Genomic DNA, 9,297 nt, shown 5'->3' on the forward strand with positions numbered 1-9,297 from the left:
GTGCCGCAGTTTCTTTTTTATTGTGTTTAAACGTAAACCACTATACCCCTCTAGCAGCTTACATGTGTTCCTAATCTGCTGAGTCCCTGTCGTGATTTCTATAATAATATGAAAGTTGCATTTGCGTATATAATCTTTAAAAGTTGTATTCTAGTAAAATCGAATTGTAAACAATATATTTTCGTAATTTTTTCGTATAATATTTATTAATTATTTTTGTCACATCTTTAAATCATTTAAAATTTTATTGTTGATAACATCTTTTAAAAAAAATTTTATCGACGCTTAAATCTTTTGAACACTAAATTAATAACCAACTCTTTTGTATATCTATCATGTTAACAAAATCACACACACCCTAATAAAAGAGATAAATCATTTACCATATTATCTAATATGTTTATTATTGCAAGCAGAAATATTATCCAAAAGCAACGCATTGCAATGAAGAAATGTCCAATTCCAAGAGGATGGTGATTCATCAAAAAACCCCTTTTGTGAATCGATTAGTCCATGTCACAGGTGAAATCCACGTGTATTATCACCTATCATCAACTAATGAAAATTCTTAAATTAAATATTTTGAATAAATTACTATTTGTACTCATAAAAGATACAGATATTGAGAAATGTATCTATATAAAAGTAAAATGACAATTATAACCACAGAAGATGACTTATATGTACTAAAAGTATCCTAACAAACCAAGTGCGAACCAACGTCCGAGTACTTTTCACATACAAAAACCATCTTCTGTAGTTACAATTGTCGTTTTATTCTTATATGGGTACATTTGTCAGCATCTGTATATTTCATTGATACAAATGATAATTTATTCTAAATATTTTATAATCTTATCCCTTAAGCACATGTACGTGTTTAAAGTATTCTTTTGGTAACCTAGTTAACCTATATATGTTGACATATGAGAACTATATCTCTATGTTGACAATGCCAATGAAAAAGGGTGATGAGTAGGACGACAGAAACATGTGTTTCTAAATTTTGAGAGAAGAGTTAACTGATGATGAGTCTGAAAGTTTGAAAAGTATTGGGAGATGGTAGTGATTTGAAATATATTTAATAGTCGTCTTTGAATCTGAGGTAGAATAGCTTTTCTATTATTTCTTCCCTTGGTTTTTTTGAGCCAAGTGACTATGTTCAAACTTTAATTTATTTTACTTTAAATGATTCTATCTCTTTTGGTCATTCATTTTACTTATTTTAAGAAAGATAAACTATTATGTAAATATTTATAATATTAGTAAATCCATCTATAAAAATACAAAATTAATTTTATATTCATAAAAAATGAATTTTTTTGATAAAATTATCTGAATCCTAAAAAATTATAAAAAATTTTAAATTATTCTTTAACCTAACTCCAACTCTAATTGTATTATATGTCACTACTACATATTTGACTTTTACTAACATTTAAAAAATGTTACCAAATCATATTAAAATGTTACTTATGTATATTAGTAACATTTTAACAAATGTTAAATATACCCTATGTTACTAAAGAATTTTATTAACATTTTTCTAAAGATTTAATAACATTTAATAAAAATGTTGCAATAGATCTTTTATAGTAATATTATGAGAAATGTTACAATAGACCATTTTTGATAACACATAAAGAAATGTTACAATAGATATATTTTGTAACACTTAAAAAAATATTACTATAGATATTTTTTGTAACACTTAAAAAATGTTACAATAGATATTTTATGTAACATTTAAAAAAATATTACCATAGATATTTTTTGTAACACTTAAAAAAATATTACCATAAATATTTTTTTGTAACACTTAAAAAATATTACAAAAGATCTTTAGTAACATTTTTTAGTTATATTATACTATTTTTTATTTTATATTATACACAATATATACTAAAATTAATTACTACAACATGAAATATTTCATTAAATTCACAAAATAAAATTTTTATAACCTCTTTCATTGATCAATAACCATTGTACAAGTTTGCTTCGTGATGCAAATAAAATGAGAAAAGAAAAAAAATACTTATAGCACTTAAACTCAATGAACATTCCATATAAAAAAGAAAAGAAAAAGTGATACATAGTACATAAAAGACTTAGTTCTTATACTAATCCTAGAAAAATGTATTTATCAAACACGTCTTGGTTCACTCCTCATTCAATATCAACATACAATTCACAAAATAAAACGATAAAAAAAAATTAATGAAAACTTGAAGATTCGACAAGAACAGAACTTGCTTCCCTCTATGCAGACCCATTTTCATGTGCAGAGCTTTATGTGACATAGAAGATGTTGAGTCACTGACTTTATGCGACAATCTCAGACATAGATAGGATCAATGTGACCACTTGTTAAGCAATGCCTAAAAATAATTTGAGAAACAATCATAAACTGCAAGAGCCAATAAAGTCAGGTAGTTATAAAAAAAAAGAAAACAAAGTTACCTCCTTCAGACCAATATTTTGATAAATTTCTGTCAAATTGTTGAAATCTTTGTAGCCAAGCTGGACAAGTTCCTTCATAAAGATTCTAGGAGAGCTTTGAAGCACTTTCAAATCATCAAAAATCAAGTACATGGCTTCTCCTTTAACAAATGCTCCATCCTAATGACGATGAGTAACTTCACTACTGGAATCATTCACCATTATCTTTAGTTCTTTGTCCATCGGGTTCTCACATTTGATGCAAGTAACACCTGAAAAAGCACTTAACAACAAAGAATTACTTCTCTTATAATAGTTACTACAATGTTTGGATGTTCCTCAATGAGTTCATGTTAGTGAACTGCAGAAATGATAGCCCCACATAAGCTGAAACATGCAAAGAGCAATTGTCATTAAAAGATAGACGATTGAAGCATAGATAGGCTCCAATGAAATCGAAGGTGAAATGAATTAAACGGTTGTAGCTTATACTCACCTACAAGACCAAATAGAATGCAGTGTGCAGCTGCAAAAATAGGTAAGGGTATTGATGCAAAGAAAGCTCCAAATTTTCCTGAAGAGGTATATTGTGCTTTGTAAGAAAAAAATCATGAAATAAACTGTCAAAGTAAATTCTTGAGCAATAGAAGAAAAAATGTGCCTAATTAGCCTATTAAGCTGTAATGAGGAGCAAAGGGATAAGGATCATATATTTCCAGCTCAATTCCTAAAATCATGTCTATGTTTACTTTACTAGTCATGTTGATTTCAATTGATTAAATATTGTGTAGATTCTTAAAGCACAGTTGGCATGAATAAGAATAACAATACATAATGAAAAGGTATGAGAAACATGAAAAATAATTGACTATCGGTTGATTTTACACCAAAAAACTTAATTATTAGAATTAAAAGCATATAGCAAGGAATGGAACCTCAATAGCGGTAAGAAATAAAAGCAAAGAGTTCAACACACATATAGCAAAGAGTTCAACAAGTGAAGGAGTCACAGCATTTAGTTTTAGATAATCTTATTAATTTTATTCAACACACATTATCCTTATTCAATTATTCAAACATATATATATATATATAAAACGCATGAAATACAGCAATAGTGTAGTTAGATATTTAGATGTAATACTTTTATTTTTTGAAAAGAAAAGGTTATAATCTTGCTAATAGGGAATAACTGTATCTTTTAAACTAACTAATATATATAGTAAAGTAAGTGAAATGTGGAAGATTACCTTGTTCAAATAGTTTCTTCAAATACATCATATAACTACGTTGTGCAGCAGCAGTCATCAGGGATAGCATGGAGAGCATCCTCTCAAGCACTGCAATTACATTCGGAGCAAAATCCTCTGTTCGGCGTTGATTCTTGTTCTGATTGTTGTGTTTGGCATAGTGATCGCAGCTGTAGAAATAGAGTTAAGAAACGAAGAGAGTAGCGGCCACAACAGAGAGCGGTCGGAGGTTCTGGAGGCCAGGGGCACCGATTCGGTGGTGGTGGTGGTGTTGCACGTGCCAGTCTTGATGCAACTTTGTATGCCCCAGTTGACTGTGAAAGGTTTTTCCTAATTTAGTTAGTCAACTATGAAGCTCAAGTATTGATACAGAATATGAACATGATATAAGAAATCCCAAGATACCATAATAGTTACTATAAGAAGGAATGAGATCATCTCTAACCCTCTTACTCTTCCTTCTAGTTAACTTAGGAACATTCTTCTTAAGAGGGTGAAATGGTTGAAATGGCATCTGTGAGCCTTTCTTGAGAAGCTTGAAGAAATCACGCCATTGGTTGTTAGCATTTGAACCACCACTTCCTGGTAGAGTCTCGGAATCAGAAGTGCTTGCTTAACAAGTGGTCACCCCATAAGTTGTTCGAATGCTGTCCCAACTGTTAGGATATCATCATAACTACCTGACTGGGTAATTTTCCCTCGCTCCATCACCTAGAACATGTTTTGTGACATTTGACATGAATTAGTCTCTAATATGTAATGGAATATAACACTAAAATTGTATCAAGTGGTCAAGAGAAAGCTAAAGAGTTTAACAAAAATGCTACATCTTGACCCAAAACATTAAAATGAATAACCTATGCTTTGTTTCAAATTTATATCATTCACTTAAGTCAAACTTAACCAATATGAGATTAAATGACTCACGCTTGAAATCTCAACAAAATTGAGATACTTTACCAGGATTTTATCAACTTCTGAGAGAAACTTCACTTGATGAGTCACTAGAATGATTGTTTTTTCCCTAAGAGCTGTAATAACTCATTCCTGTAATTTCATAAATGTAAAAAACATTAGTTTATTTCAAATATATTAGGTCTATAGTTTTGTTGTGATTGAGAATCCAAAGTGAAATCTTTCTTACATTGAATAAATGAGCAACAGTGTGCACATCAACTGCACTATGGAATGCCATTTAACCTGTTGTGCATAATCATTAGTCTCAAGCAAGCATGATTTACAAGACCTGAATTTGTATAAGCTGAAACTCAATGAACATTACCTACAATGGAAGAGGGAAGTGTTTTTAAAAGAAAGTGGTTCTGCCCCAACAAAATCCCACTAAGAGAAATGCCTCAAGTTCAAATCTCACTAATCCCTCAATTGAGTTTGATAACACAAATTCAACTCATACTCTTTAAATAAAGCAAGAATAATCCAAAACACATTTGCACTTTTTATGCCATAAAATAAATTCTTTGTTATTCATAATCATTAGTCTCTTTTATTATTAGAATTTCCTTATTTTAATATATAACAGAAATTCAATGAATTCACATCATTTAGGAATATATCTCAGCAAGTTCTATTCAACTTAATTGCAAATGAATTTATAGGAATGACCAATAGGTATAAGTGTAACATGTATGGTAAAAAAAAGTATAACATGCATACTGATTAAATCTGCATATGAATCTATCTCTTTTTTTGCTTTCTCAATTAAACCAGATTTGGAATATGAATCTATCTCTTTTTTTGCTTCCTCAATTAAACAAAAGACCGTGTTAGCAAGGATGGAACGAGATCAGGCTTTTCCTAAAAAATAACCAAATGTCAAATAAGGAGAATACTTATGATGGAACAATCTAGCTTGAGATTAGAACATTTAGGCTTGCAAGCCACAGTTGCAACAATCACATTAGGTTAAGCACAAAAACAAATTCTAAGAAAGAAAAAAAACAGAGAGAAACAAGTGCAGAAAATTGAATATGAACTATAAGGATTGAAAGATTCAGATCTCAATCAAAATCAGCAAGGGATGAAAAATTAAAATCAGATTGAATCGAATGAATTAAAAAAAAGAGAAAATCCTTACCAAAATCGGATTGAAATCGAGAAGAAGAATTGGAATTTAGAGAATGATTCACGCTGAGACCATAAAGCCTTGACCGAGAAGAAGAATATGATCCGATTGAGGTTAATGATTGGGATAAACTTGATTGAGAAGAGAACGGAAATTCGATCGGTAAGAAGTGGAGAGTGAACGAAGGGCTTGTTTGGGTGAGCTTCTAAGAAAAGATCTTTTTTCGAGTTATCTTTTTTTAAAAGATCTTATAGAGAAGTAAAAGTAATTTTATGTTTGGATATCTCATGTAAAAAGGTCTTTTTATCAATCAATTATGTTTGGGTATAACAATATAAAAGTACTTTTTTGTTTATTTATTACATGAAAAACATCTTTTTTTTAAGAAAAAAGATCTTTTAAAAAAAGATGTAAATTACAGCTTCTCAAAAAAGATCTTTTTTTTTATTTTACTAGTGCTTTTACTTTTACTACTAAAAATTTGCCAAACACGTTAAAAAATAAAAAAAGATCTTTTTTCATTGAAAAAAGATCTTTTTTTAACAAAATAATGGCGCCCAAACATGCACGAAGTGTGATGAAAGTGGCTCTATTTTAGACCCGTGAAATGTGACCGAAAAAAAAAAAAAGAGAATCATCACCCCCTTGGTATATTTGGTGACATTTCTATCTGATTTTTTTTTTGTTTTTTTTAAAAAATATCTTTTCTAACATTTATGAATAAATGTTGCTAAAGGTGTAATTTTATTAGTATAGCTAACATTTTAAAAAATGTTACATAAAAAGTGTTAGCAAATGTCTAAATTTTAGTAGTGTGTTCTCAATTCTCAATCAACTATTACCACCGTCGTTGTCGTCGCCATCACCGCCAGCCGGCTCCACCATACATTCAACAAACTCATTTGACATTCAATTGACCAATACATTCAACTAATCCATTTGTTCCGATGATTCATTCAGGTCTAATTATTATTTCCTTTTCCCACAACATTTTTATCCATTAAGAAATATGTTTAGTTTAGAGTTCAGCACGACAAAATTAACAGATAATTCACTTGGTAGTTGGAACTATTCATTCTTGTGATATAAGTGTATTTGGGTTTGAATGGGAAAGACTATCATTTGAAATATGAAAAATGGCAATTGGAGGGAGAGTGTATGGAAACAACGCTAATATTTGAAATGTTTGTTTCGTTGCTAATATTAAATTTGACAATGTAGCATCTTCTTGTTGTTTTGCCTTTGAAATGTTTCTCCTGGTGGTGGAGAGAGAGAGAGATACGAAGAGCCGAAGAGTAAAGTTGGAAGTGAGTCGAGTTGAGTTGAGCTAGAGTAAGCTCAAGTTCGGTTCACAAAAATTAAGCTTGGCTTACGGCTCAACTTATTAATAATCGAGCCTATTTCTTAAGTTAAAGTTTGGTTCACCGAAAGCTCATGAATTAACTCGAGTTCACGAGTTAGCTTAAATAACATGAACATAATCTATAATTTTATATCAATAAATTATATATAACTTTTATATATATATATATATATATTAAAAAATATTAATTTTGTACGTTGTGTATCTATTAATTATGAATTTTTTATTTATGTCTTATATCAAAATCATATAAAAAATAATTATAAAATTCTAAATAAAAACATTAATATATGTAAAATTATATATTACTATTTTAGTATTTATATGTATATATATAATATTAAAAAGTATAAACTAAATGTATATAAGATATATATATATATATATAATCGAGCCAATTTACGAGCTAATGAGTTAAGCTTATTCAAGTTTTAAGTTTGTCTCATTTAATTTATGAGTTCAATTATAGGCTCAAGCTCGGCCCATAAGCTCACGAGCTCAACTTATCGAACTATTAACAAGTCAAGTTCGAACTGGTTCATAATAAATTGGCTTGACTCACTTCTAATCCTACTTGAGAGAGAGAAATTAGTTGTAGCAGTGGTGAATTTAAAATTGGTGACCGAGTAGAATTAGAATTTGAATGAGGTTACAGAAAAATTTTAAAATTTGTAATGTTTTTTAGTTTGAATATGTAAAGAGAAACTCATTTTTTATTAGTATAAAATTAGTTTTATTTTTTGGCAATAAAATTTATTAGCATCTTAAATATTTGTTGATAGAAATGGTAATTTATAAAAAAAAAATAAAAACTAAGAATAATAAATCTTACTACAAATTAAATGGGAGAAGAAAACATGAATAACAATAACTTTGTTTATTCAACAATGCAAACCTATATTTGTTAGTATATATATAAAGAAAATCACCTCTTAACTACATTTACATTATTTCTCTTTTCACTAAATTTTTTGTCCAAATATGCAAAGTCACCTCTCAACTACACATTATTTTTTCTTTTTCGTACAACTTAGTAAAATACAATGCGGTTAATATGTGTCTTTAATTTGTTTATTCCACAAACCCAAACAAAACTATTTTGTTCAAATATCACTTTTTTTAGTTTAAAACTTTGCTTTATTTTAAATTAACAAAAGTTAAAATTTATAGAAAAAGTTGTGCGTGATTTTTAGGCTAATTTTGTAGATATGAAAAAAAATTATGTGTAATTCATAATAATGATTAATTGGTGTATTTTTTTATATAATTTGTTTTTTAATTTTAAATAATTAATAAATCGGACCCTCAAATTTAAAGAATAATAAAATTGGTAGAAAAATTTAAAAGTCAGATTTCCTATGTTCACAAATTGGATCATCGAATTTGTGTTAGAATAATTTTTTTCTATCGTAAAACAAATAGGAGGATCCGATTTGCATATTTAAAATTTTTTTAATACTAAAATATAAATTTGAGGGTTGGATTTGTATGTTTAAAAAAAAAAAAACATTTGCAAGGTAAAAAAAATTAAAAGTTATAAATCTGACCCTCAAATTTATGCTCTTCACATAAAAAAACACATTATTTAAAAACACCATTGAAAATCCAACACCAAAATTAAAAATCGTGATTTTTACTTATAGATGTTTAAAATGCTCACAAAACTACTAAAAACCGAAACTGACGTCATAAGCCCTATAGACAAAATTATCCAACTACTTAAAAATTAATTAAAATTTTTAAACTATTCTTCCTAATCCTAGACCCTACAAAAGTAAGAAGACCAACATATTTGGAGTGATTTTCAACTACCTTAGAATGATTTAAAGTCTAAAAGTGGTCTCTGAAGTTGCACTCGAGTTTTAAAGTGGTCCCTGAAGTTAATAGTTACCCAATTTCATCCTCGAACTTGCACTCCAGAACTCATACTAGTCTCTAAAACATTTTCCGTTACACTAAAACAGCGTCGTTTTGTATTATATATATATAAGAGCATCCCCCTCCCCTTCCCCTTCCCCTTCCCCTTCCCCTTCCCTTTCCCCAACGCTCACTATCCTTTTCCTCTCATCTTCGACATCTCTCTCTGGCCACCCACCAATGCCCGTCTCAGCTTTTTCTTTCTTTTCACCAAAGTATGCATCTTTTACCTCTTAAAACCA

The 9,297-nt window shown here is 29.1% G+C and overlaps 1 long non-coding RNA gene across 3 annotated transcripts; it reads right to left on the bottom strand.

The window, feature by feature from the left end:
- Positions 1–2,018: 2,018 nt before the first annotated feature.
- On the bottom strand, positions 2,019–5,994 carry LOC107619304 (uncharacterized). 3 transcript variants are annotated; one of them, XR_001615615.3, is made up of 8 exons: positions 5,788–5,994; positions 4,837–4,892; positions 4,653–4,739; positions 4,098–4,403; positions 3,693–4,006; positions 2,939–3,016; positions 2,464–2,829; positions 2,019–2,381 (listed from the first exon to the last, which is right to left on the bottom strand). It is a non-coding gene; the product is annotated as an uncharacterized LOC107619304 (long non-coding RNA). The 3 variants fall into 3 exon arrangements; XR_001615616.3 differs by having other exon boundaries at positions 4,138–4,403; positions 5,788–5,974; XR_001615618.3 differs by having other exon boundaries at positions 4,146–4,403; positions 5,788–5,958.
- Positions 5,995–9,297: the final 3,303 nt, after the last annotated feature.

The sequence above is a fragment of the Arachis ipaensis genome, chromosome B9 (assembly GCF_059453495.1).
Source record: "Arachis ipaensis isolate K30076 ecotype BB chromosome B9, ASM5945349v1, whole genome shotgun sequence".
Classification (NCBI taxonomy): domain Eukaryota; kingdom Viridiplantae; phylum Streptophyta; class Magnoliopsida; order Fabales; family Fabaceae; genus Arachis; species Arachis ipaensis.